This window comes from Lissotriton vulgaris, chromosome 9, assembly GCF_964263255.1.
Source record: "Lissotriton vulgaris chromosome 9, aLisVul1.2, whole genome shotgun sequence".
In the NCBI taxonomy this organism is placed as follows: domain Eukaryota; kingdom Metazoa; phylum Chordata; class Amphibia; order Caudata; family Salamandridae; genus Lissotriton; species Lissotriton vulgaris.
In genome coordinates, this window is record NC_141697.1 from 584,870,269 (window position 1) to 584,882,360 (window position 12,092).

Genomic DNA, 12,092 nt, shown 5'->3' on the forward strand with positions numbered 1-12,092 from the left:
TCTATCCGCGATTATTCATTTTCGATGCTCTCCAGGGGGGTGGTACATACGCCCATTATGTCACCAATAGTTTCCTTTTTCCAGGTAAGGCGCTTTAGATTAAAACATTGAGATTGTGAAGACATCACCTTATTTGTTATCAATCTTGGTGTATTTGCGAGTAGTTTGAAGGTTTGTGGTAAATGATCACTTTCTGCTCTACCTTGTATTTGAAAATTCGAAATGTATGGTAAAATATCGTAGTCCGTAAAAGTGTAATCAAGGATTGAGCCTGTTTTTTGTGTAACCCTTGTACAGGCTGGAGGGAGGTTGATCAGACCACGTGTTTTCAGCATGTGCATTGAGAGTTCTTCCAAAAGAGCTGCACATCTATTTCCGTGGAAATCTCGTCGTTTGCTGATATATGGGCCGCCAATTTTACTTTTTTCCCATCCATGAAGTAGGTTCATATTGAAGTCTCCCGACAGTATGATGAGTTTGAGGGTGGCTAATGCGGCACATAATTTCTCCACTCTTGACCTCTTTAGTTTGGAAGCGGGATGGATATAAACATTCAATATTAACAAGCTATAACAGGGCGACACAACTATTTTAATACATAACATCCAGGTTGAATCAAGATCTATGGCGATAACATGCCATGGGATGTTAGTCGAAACAAAGGTGGAGAGTCCTCCTTTTGCTGTTTGGGGACTCTCTTAGCCGGATTTAGGTATTCTTTGAAACCTACTATAGGAGTACAATTTGCCTTTCATGTTTCTTGGAGGAGAAGTAGATCATATTGGTTGATGAATTTCATAAAATCAGGGTCTTCCAGTTTTACATTTAGGCCGTTCACATTCCAGGAACAGATGTCGCAACCTTGGTTCAAAATTGGGGCTTTGGAAGATAGTGTTCATGCCCTAGTGTTGCTGTTCCCGGCTCTATTTATCTGCCTGGTCTAACTGCTTCTGGGTGAGAAAAAGTGATGGTGATTTTTCTTAAACTTTGGGTTATTACCTTCGTTGGGCTGTCCTGTTCTGGGCCTTTGGCTCCTCTGAGCACGCCCTCTGTCTGGTTGGGTGGTTGAAGTGGGCTTGGGTAGCAGTTGAAGGCTGGATTTTTTACCTCAATGCCCCATTTGGCGAGTGAGTCCTGTTGCCGCCAGATCTGCTCAATGATGGAGCTGTCAAGGAAAGTGACTGTGGTGATCTCTTGGCCAATTGAATTGAAGTTTGGGCTAAACGCTATGGTTTCTATGTTGCTGGTGTTAATATGACGCAGAGATGGAAGGGCTTTAAATACTTTCAATAGTGCGCTTCTGTTGAGGAAGTCATGAGGTCCCCTTGAAATGTACTGGGGAATAAAATCCAACTTCTGATCCTGGTGGAAGTGGGCGGGTCCTCTTTCGATAACCGGGCTCTGATTGGATTGCAGATCCACAGTGATTCGCTCTGGATCTGATAGGAACGAAATCTGGTGATTACTTATGCAATTTTGTAATGAGTTATCATTACTTATGATGGAGTTCGATACACTACCTCCCTTTCCTGGAGTGTTTGTTGTTTCTGTTTTCGGCCTCTCTTAGCTTTCTGTTGTTTTAGGCCCAATGGCCTCCTTCAGGTTATTTATTATAGGTTCATTTGTGTTGTTGCTTAGCTTAAGGTTCTTAGTTTGTGTAGCCTGAGTTGTGAGATGGTGTTTTCCCTTCCGGTCAGCCGGATTGAATATTCCATATACCTTTGCAGGTGGAATTTTTTCCGCTGTGTGCGATTTTTGAGTGCTTCGAGCAACAAACAATTCTATTGGGTGAATGAAGTGGTCCTCAGTAGTTCTGGCCTCCCCTGGGATTGAAGAGGTGATTACTTCACTTTCGGCCCTTTCTAGCTCAGTCGTGGTGTCAATTGCCTTTGTTGAATGCCTGAGTTGTTTGCGGTTTCTGGCCTTCCTCAAACATTTTCTCTCCCGCTTGGATAATGGAGTTAATGCTTTTAATTGATTTGCTGATGACTGATTGGTGTTAACCTTGGGTGAGATGGATGGGGAACTCATAGGTCCCTGTACGTTCAGTTGTTGAGATGTATCCATAATTGCTTGAGTTTGTTCTGTGGTAGACTCTGTTGCTTTATTGTTAGGGGTCCTCTGAGTACTGAGACATTCCTGGGCAACTTCCCTCAATGGGTCTGTTGCTTTCTTGGGAGAAGGTACAGTCTTCATTGGCGCGCTACTGACGACCCCCAATATTTCCGTCATTAGGGTTGGAACTGTTGCCAGTTGGTCTATTATTTGGGTGCAGTGAAAATGACGTGGTTGGTATGTTGTTTCGTGATCTTGCTGCACCCTCGTGATCAAGTTTTTGAGGTTTTGCAACTTTTGTTCGACCCCCTGGACGTAGTTTGCTAAGATATTTAGAAGGTCTACCTGTGTGTCTAACTTATGAGCGTGGTAGTTCATCGCTTTGCCGTTAGTGTGCAGGGTGTTTAGCAGGTGTCACCAAACTGATGGTGGAGGGTGACTGTGTAATCCTTCTAAAGGTGAATTAACACGTTGTTCTTCGAAAAATGGCCTGTCCGGGAATGGAGGATCCGGAAGGTCTGGAGTGCCAAGGATCTTGCCTGGTTGGGACAGGGACAGCAAAGGAGACATTTCCAGATTGTTGAAACTGACTGAATTGTCATCATATTGGATGAGGTACGGGATTTTCTGCCCAGTTTGATTTTCCTTTTGCAGTGAAATGATTAGGAGACTGAGTTGATCTTGTTTGTTGCAATTGTCGGAAGTTATTTTTGTCGAACCAGAGTCATCTAGAGATTGGGATACCGATTGCTCTTCCGTGTTTATATTTATTAAGGAATTTGCGATATTTGTAAGTTTCTGGGTGGTTGGGATTGCCTCTGGATTTCCAAGTATGATATGTTGTTGTTGCTGTAATTGTGTTTTTAAAGTGGATGGGTGACCATATACTTGTGCCTCAACTACTTGCAGGTTACTACGATGGTCGTAGTGCCTTGGGTTTTGCGGTATGGTTATTGATGTCTGTATATCCGGGGTTTCTTTTTTTGTAGTCAATTGAAAGTCTGAACACATGCCCCGCTGTTCGTCTATTTCCTTCCCGCCCCTGTTAGGGCTACCTTTGTCGGAGGGATTTGTATTAGCTCTCCTCAGGGGGGTCAGAGATGTTCTTGCTGGTGTTCTTGGCCTTGGGAAGGTTAAAAATAAGTGGGTCATTACTATGATCGCGACTCCTGCTTTGCTCTGTAGATTTGATGGCTGCTTTTAGAAAATCGGTAATCAGTGCCCGTTTGCTGCTGTTTGGACATGAATGGTGCCTGGTGGGTGCTGTTGGAGTGACTATCTTGCCACCTTTTTTGGTAACCCATGAGGCGGATTCTGTGACCTTTTTACTTGTTGCTGCCTTATTACTTTCTGCTCCTGTAGTGGGCGTAGTTGCTATAGCTGTTGCTGCATGAGTGGCTGTGGCTGTGACTGTGATCATAGCTGTGGCTTCAGCCCTCACTTTGGGCCGCAGTTCTCTGTTTTCGGACCTTGACCCTGCTTGGTTCACTCCCTCTGGTGTGGTTCCTGTTGTGGTTTCTAGTTCTCCTGGCACTCCGGCCGAGCTGGTGTTATGATCTTTAATTGGCACCAGGGAACCCGCCTTTTTCTCCCCCTGTGTCGGGTGGAGTAGCGTTTTCTTTCCCCCTTTTCCTCCTCCTCTCGTCCTCCCTGACCTCAATCTGGGATGTTTCACTGCTACGGGACCGGGATAGAGATGAGCTGTTGGCTGTGTGCTGATCAAACTATTTGCAGTAGCAGTTGCAGTTGATCTGTGTTTGGGAGTGAAAACTTGATGGAGAACAGCAGGACAGGGGTTGCCAGGAGTCAAGAGATTGGGAGATTGAGGGCTGGGCTCTCCTGGACAGTTCACTCCACTGCCTGATGCTTGGGGGCCACACTCCCTCTCTCACTCTCGCGCTACCTCTTCCTCACCCGCTTACCTGTTAGCTTTCCCCACGTCTTGCTGTTTTTTTTTTTTGTCAATGAAATTACTCCTCCTCTCCGTCTTCAGCTCAGTGTTTATCTCGTGCCTTGAATCTGGTAAATCAGGTGGGCTGTCCTGCACGATACACTTATCTGACCCACACAGGTAATGCAGCCAGCCTACCTCCAGCTCCTAGCTTAGTCATAAGTGCCGGCTTAAAGTTGCTTTTTCTGCCTTGGGGTTGTACTGTTGAGCCTCTTTGCCCTCTGCCGTTCTGCCTTACTGCTGTGGGGCTGTGGAGCTGTGCCTTTCAGCCTCTCTGCCGCTCTGCCGCACGGCCCGCAGCCCCCCGACCGGCAGCTGTTTGATAATCTCCTACTGATGAAGGCTAAAGGTTGATCTAGGCTCTCCTCAGTCATCTGTGACAAAACAGCTCCCACACCATGCTCTGAAGCGTCTGTCTGAACGATAAACTCTCTGGAGAAGTTGGGTGGCAGGAGCACGGGCGTCGTGCACATGGCAGCTTTCAGGGCCTCAAAAGCTTTCTGACAGGTGTCAGTCCAAATCACTTTCTTGGGCTGCTTCCTGGAAGTCAGCTCTGGCAAGGGTGCAACAATGTTGCCATACCCCTTGACAAACCTCCTGTAGTACCCTGTGAGTCCTAAAAAGGCTCTCACCTCTGTCTGGGCTTTTGGGGGTTCCCAAGCCAGGATGGTTTCAAACTTGGGCTGTAGGGGTGCCACCTGGCCGCTCCCAACTTGGTGTCCCAAGTACACCACGGAACCCTGCTCCATCTGGCACTTACTCGCCTTGATCGTGAGGCCTGCCCTCCGCAGCACCAACAACACTTCCCAGAGGTGGTGCAGATGTTCTTCCCAACTGGCACTGAATACTACGATGTCATCCAGGTAGGCAGCACTGAACTCATCCAGTCCAACCAACACCTGGTTGACCAACCTCTGAAAGGTAGCAGGGGCATTCTTCATCCCAAAGGGCATAACACAGAACTGGAAATGCCCTTCTGGTGTGGAGAATGCTGACTTCTCCTTTGCTCCATCAGTCAAGGCGATCTGCCAGTACCCAGACGTCAAGTCAAACGTGCTGAGATACCGTGCAGTGCCTAGCCGATCAATGAGCTCATCAGCTCTGGGGATGGGGTGCGCGTCAGTCTTCGTGACTGAATTGAGCTCTCGGTAGTCCACACAGAACCGGAGTTCGGGTGTGGCACCAGGCACGGCAGCCTTCGGGACCAGGACCACTGGGCTGGTCCAAGGACTGCTAGAGGACTCAATCACCCCTAGCGCAAGCATATTTGAGACCTCCTCTTTGATGCAAGCCCTCACCCTGTCAGTTACCCTGTAAGTTTTGCGCTTCATAGGTAAGCTGTCTCCAGTATCCACATCATGGACGCACCAATCTGTGAAACCAGGAACCAGGGACAACAGATCATAAAATTGTCCCAGCAACTGGCAGCAGTCATTCTGTTGCTCAGGGGTCAGGGTAGAAGAGAGGTTAACACCACCCACTGACCCATCTTGCTCTGTTGCAGACAGGAGGTCAGGAAGAGGTTCATTCTCCTCCATTCCAGCATCTGTTGCTAAGAGCATGCCCACTTCAGACCTCTCCAAATGGGGCTTAAGGGGGTTGACATGCAGGACCTGCAAGGGGTTCCTGGGAGACCGTAAGTAGGTAACTGGACTCTTGCGCTCCACAACCTCAAACGGTCCAGTCCACTTATCTTGGGGCGCACAGGGCTCCACTGAAGCCATGACCCACACTTTCTGACCAGGCTGAAACTCTACCAGAGTGGCATTCTGGTCATACCATCGCTTCATCTCCTCCTGGCTGGGTTCCAGATTCGTCTCAGCGAGTTGTCTGAAACGCTGAGTCTGGTTCCTGAAGGCCAGCATGTAGCTATATACAGCCTGGGGAGGTTTCCTGAGAGATTGCTCTCAGCCTTCTTTGACCAGGCTCAGAGCTCCTGTGACTGGGTGTCCATAGAGAAGCTCAAAGGGACTGAACCCTAGAGATTTCTGTGGCACCTCACGGTATGAAAACAACAGGCATGGTAAGAGGACGTCACACCTATGCCTCATTGGTTCCTCAAGACCCATAATCATGCTCTTTAGGGTTTGGTTGAACCTTTAAACCAACCCATTTCCTTGGGGGTGGTAAGGAGTGGTGAACTCGTAAGTTACCCCACACTCCTGCCACAGGGACTTCATATACTTAGAAATGAAGTTGGATCCCCGGTCAGATACTACCTCGCGAGGGAATCTCACTCGGGGGAAAATTCCCATCAGTGCTCATCCCACCACGGGGGCTGTCACTGTCCTCAGACGTATGGTTTCCAGGTACCGGGTGGCATTGTCCACCAAGACCAGGATGAACCTATTGGCCATGGCTGTCTTGGGGTCCAGTAGCCCCACAATGTCAATCCCCACCCGCTCAAAGGGGGTACCGACCACAGAGAATGTCTGGAGAAGAGCCTACTGCTTCCTCTCACTCTTTCCACTTGCCTGGCAAGTCTGACATGTCCTGCAATGAGTGTCTGAACTCTTGCACATTTGGGGCCAATGAAAGTGGGTGACAAGCCTCTCAAAGGTCTTGTCCTGCCCCACATTTCCTGCCAACGGCACATCATGAGCCAGCCCCAGTAGGAAGGCTCTGAAGCTCTGGGGTACCATCAGCACACGGGCTGACCCTGGCTCAGCAACCTTAGGCTCACTACACAGGAGACCGTTCTCCCAGTAGATCCAATATGATCCAGACTGATCACCTACTGTCTGGCTTGCAGCCTGTTGCCGCAAGCCCTCAAGAGAAGGGCATTCTCTCTGCTCCCGGCAGAATTCTTCCCTGGAGGATCACTGAAACAATATCGATGTAAAGAATATAGAGTTACTAAAATATCGAGGTAAAAATATAGAATACTAAAATATCGACCTCCTATCTCCAAACAGGTAAGTACAAAAATATTGAATCAAAAATATCAATGTAAAAAATATAGTTAGTCAAAATATCGATTTTTTAAAAATGCTTTAAATTAATTATTAATTAATGAAATCATAAAAATAATTAACTTAAACATACTTAAACTACTTAAATAACACGAAAATTGATAAATAATTAATGTAAGTTAAAAAAAATGACAAATTATTTTGTTAATACATATATATATATATATAAAGGTAATATTAATAAAATATGTACAATATTTTTACCGTAGGATTGCGGAAAGTGTAAAATTTACTATAATCACTCTAAGTGCAACAGTAGAGAAAGCCCTGGATAGCGTAGGGGTAAAAATTACTATTCCAACTCCAGGGAGTGCAACAGTAGGGAAAGTGTTGGATAGCGAGAGGGTTAAATTACTACTACCACTCCAGAGAGTGCAACAGTAGGGAAAGCGTTGGATAGCGTAGGGGTAAAAATTACTATTCCCACTCCAGTGAGTGCAACAGTAGGGAAAGCGTTGGATAGCGTAGGGGGAAAAATTACTATTCCCACTCCAAAGAGTGCAACAGTAGGAAAAGCATTGGATAGCGGGAGGGTTAAAATTACTATTCCCACTCCAGAAAGTGCAACAGTAGGGAAAGCGTTGGATAGCGTAGGGGTAAAAATTATTATTCCCACTCCAAAGAGTGCAATAGTAGAGAAAGCATTGGATAGCGTAGGGGTAAAAATTACTATTCCCACTCCAGAAAGAGCAACAGTAGAGAAAGTGTTGGATAGCGGGAGGGTTAAAATTACTATTACCACACCAGAGAGTGCAACAGTAGGGAAAGCGTTGGATAGCGTAGGGGTAAACATTACTATTCCCACTCCAGTGAGTGCAACAGTAGGGAAATTGTTGGATAGCATAGGGGTAAAAATTACTATTCCCACTCCAAAGAGTGCAACAGTAGGGAAAGCGTTGGATGGCGTAGGGGTAAAAATTACTATTCCCACGCCAGAGAGTACAACAGTAGGGAAAGCGTTGGATAGCGTAGGGGTAAAAATTACTATTCCCACTCCAGAAAGCGCAACAGGAGGGAAAGCGTTGGATAGCGGAAGGGTGAAAATTACTAGTCCCACTCCAGAGAGTGCAACAGTAGGGAAAGCGTTGGAAAGCGTAGGGGTAACAATTACTATTCCCACTCCAGAGAGTGCAACAGTAGGGTAAGCGTTGGATAGGGGGAGGGTAAAAATTAAGTATGGGTGAAATTTGCGAATTTGCGGTACGCAAATTGGTGCAAAAGCGAATTTGCGGTCCGCATAGTCCGCAAATTTGTGCGAATTTGCGGATTTATTATTTTTGCGTGTTTGCGGGGCGCTTTGCATGTTCGCGGGCAGCTTTCAACGCGCCGACCGCGAAGTTACCTATGCGTTGCGTATTTCCGTTTCCAGGCGCTAGTTGCATTCTCGCGTTGTGCGCGGGACACGATTACGTGGTCGCGTATGTTTTTGCGTGCTCGCGGGGGAAATATCGTGCAAACGTACTCACGCGGTCCTCAGTGAGCGCAGCCATCTTGTTTTTCATTCATTGCTATGGTTCTGGACATGCTTTTTCAATCCTCCCCTAATCTTTGCAATCCTTTGTTTCTTTGAACTTTTTAAAAATCTTTTTTACTCATTATCTATTTTTCTACATCTATATTTTGTGTTTTTTTCAACTTTTCGTTACTTTAAAAACTACTTTTTTTACCTCTTTTATTTTATTTACTTTTTCACTATTCTTTCCTATTTTTTATTTAACTTTCCTGTCCAGGACCAATGCAAAGGGAGCCTGGAAGAACACCAAGGGGAAGGGTTCCGCACCCTGTACCAGGCTCCCTTGCGGGCAATTAAGGGGGGAGGATGTAGTGGGCCGGGAGATTTTCAGCGCGATGGAGATTGCCGCACTTATCTTTTATGTTCAGCGCCACCTCACGAAGACCGTGGCAGCAGGGGGCAGGCCCGGTGCAGGGTATGGCCTCCAGGAGGTCGCCAGCTCTGGGATAAGGTGTGCCGGGCCATGCTTAGGGACTCCGGGGGTCCGGCTCACCTACCATCAGGCGACGCACCGGTGGGCTGACCTCCTTGACCGGGAGCAGTACCTGCTCCACCTGCTAGGCGTGGAGATCCCTGGCCTCTGTGAGTAGCTATTTAATAACTACTTTGTTTTCTTCTGCTCTGTGTTATATTGCTAATATATGTTTTTCCCGAAGAGCAAGAATGCTGCAGATTCGATTACATTGCAGGTACATTAATGTTTAAATAGCTTCTGTGATTGCAGGTGCTACTGCTCACCTGCTCAGTGGCGTTGCTACTATGCTTACTTGTTTGCAACTTTGTGCTCATTTGAGCAGAACTGCGTAATGCTAGAGAGACTAGAGACTCAAGTCTAGTCCTTCCTTTGTACTCCTGCTGCCACTAAGAAGAGATAGTGGTAGATTGATAGGTTGAGTATATTATGACTTGTTATTTAGTAGTAGGACATTTTTTATTGTTCTGCAATCATCATGACGGAATGTGTCTGTCACATCGCGTGCTGCTGAGTGCTAGCAGTCGTAGTAGAACCTTTTTGTTGTTGGTTTAGTTAGTGATTTACATAACTTTCCAAGTAGATGGTCTGCGAATCCAGCAATACTGTTCTATCTAATCTATCCTAGTTGACCAGATCTGATAGGTCAATCAATATATGTACTGCAATTGTTGGTAATTTGTTTCCCCGAGATAATTTTAGATTGTGGTCAAAGAAATCAAATATTTCACAAAAACAAACATCCATGTTTGTGTTTATTTCATGATCATCAGTACCTCCCAGGGGCAAGAAGACCACACCTGAGACTCCGGTGGAACAAGGTGGGCAGGATTGGTCCTCTGCAGGCTCTTCTGCTGGCCTCAGTATGTTGTTCTGTTGTTAATATTAATAATTATACTTCCCTAACTTTTACAGATCCTATTCATTCCAAACTGTTTCCTAATTCTATTTTTGTACAAAATAGTCTTTGATCTTCTTGTAGACTGTTTCTACATTCTTATCTTGCCTCTACCATCACTCTCTGTGCTACTACTATTTACTATTATTATGAGTCGGTCTGTGTAGGTAGCTAAGCTTGCCCATTCGGCAAATGGTGTTAAACAAAACTCTGATCCAGCAATAGCTCTAGAGGCACTGAGTGCAGTCCTCTGGGTTGCCCTTGCTGTCTATTCCAGTCTTCTTAATGTTAGTGCTTTGACAATTTCTAACAACAAAATATCAATGTCCACCAAGAATAAGCTAGTAGTTGGCTTTTTGATTTGATAGTAGCACATACCATACCACTAGTGTTTCAGGGACTATTCTGCACATACAGAAGTATGGACAAGAGAAATAGGACATTGTTGATGATAGGTGTAGTTCGACTTTCCACATACCTCAGTCAGAACAGAAGTTGAACCCCCAATCCCCTGACCGACTATCTAGTGTGTCTGACCAATGATTATACGACCCAGAAGAACAGAAGAAGACACTGAGCCCCGACCTATCAGAGTCCCGGTAGCATGCTTGCAAAGTGCAGTAGTGCAACTGCAAACCTTTCCGCTCACTCACTCGTGAACAAAAACCACACAGTGTTTTTTAGTTTTAAAGTTTTGTTTTCAAAAAAGAAATAAAAAAACGTTTTCTTTATTTTTAATAGCGCAGTATTCCCAGCGAGCAGTGGTGATAGATGACGTTAAAGTTTAAACACCCTTCCCTAGTATATACTTCAACACATCTAATTATTAATAGTAACTGTGCGGGACTCGGGAGCCCTCACCTTGTTGGAACTTCAAGTCCTCCTGATGGTGATGAGGAGTAGGTGGTTCTGTCTGTAATTAGAAAAATGTTGCACGTTAAAAAGCAAGCATTCATCAGTTGTGCCAAAAAGTGTTACATGTTATGGCTAAACATATAAGTTAACACCCTTCCCAAAACCGTGACTTTTTTTCAGTCCCAATAATTAAAAATTGTTCAACATTTTCTCTTCCATTACGAGATGAAATAGGGGGTGTTGTATGGCATCTAAAAATATGACATGTTTTTTCCAGGCGTCATCACAACATCGGATGTGGCACTTCCCACCACCAGTGCCGGGGCCAGCAGCGCCGAGGGGTCCACTCTAGGGGTGGATGCGGCGGCGCCACAAGTGCCACCAGGAGGAGCTGCTGCGGGGGATGGCTCAGCAGCGGCGGACAGTGGTAAGTTATTATAATCCTTACTTATTGACATTTTAGAGTTGGCTCGCAAAGGGGTGTATGATGTACTGTACAGTAGACAGTACACTAGTAGAAGTACACTGTACTGTTATGACCAGTTACTAATTTAGAACTACATTTTTACCAATCACGGAGAAGACAGTCACCCTTGACTTAGCCATAGCATTAGTGGCGGTAGTTCTCGAGTAAGCAATGGCCCCCTCTATTTGGCTTCAACTCAGCTGTGAAACTTTTATCGTGAAGCCAAGTCAGATCAGATGAACTTGAGGGATGTGATGAACTAAAAGGGAAAGAAGGGCGTAAGGAAGGACGAGCGAGTCGTAACATTTATGACTGTAAAGAATGATACGTGTTTTTTAATGCATGTGGCTGATAGGAAGGAATCAGATGCATGGCTGCTTGAAGCAAGGATGGTTGGAGGAGAAAGAGAAGTTGACTGCCTGTGTGGGTGAATCAGAAAATGCATGTGTGGTGTGCATTGCAATATATCATTTGGGTGAAACTGAAATGCAAGTCAAGACTGTGGTTTACCAAATAAAATGAAAAGGGTGTTAGTTGGTTTTTACGAAAAAGTAAAGTTGGTACAGTTGAGACATTAAGAAGAATGATAGACGTTTACTTTGGAAGCATTGATGGTATCGTCTTCCTCATAGATAGCAGATGTGTATGTAGAGCAGACGCTCAGTGGATGAAGATTGTTACTTTGTTTGAACAGCATGTCCGTCTCAGTCCCAGGAACCCCCGGTCGCGGTACCAGCCCTCGCCGAATCAGATATAGAGGCTGGCCGATCTGAACTCTCTAATTTTGGGACCTACAATTAAAATGATCAGAAGGAAAATATGATACACAGCAGACTCTTACCTACGACTACTCAACTAAACAGACAACTACCTGTGGACTATCAATATGTGAGACACTCTGTGCAACTAA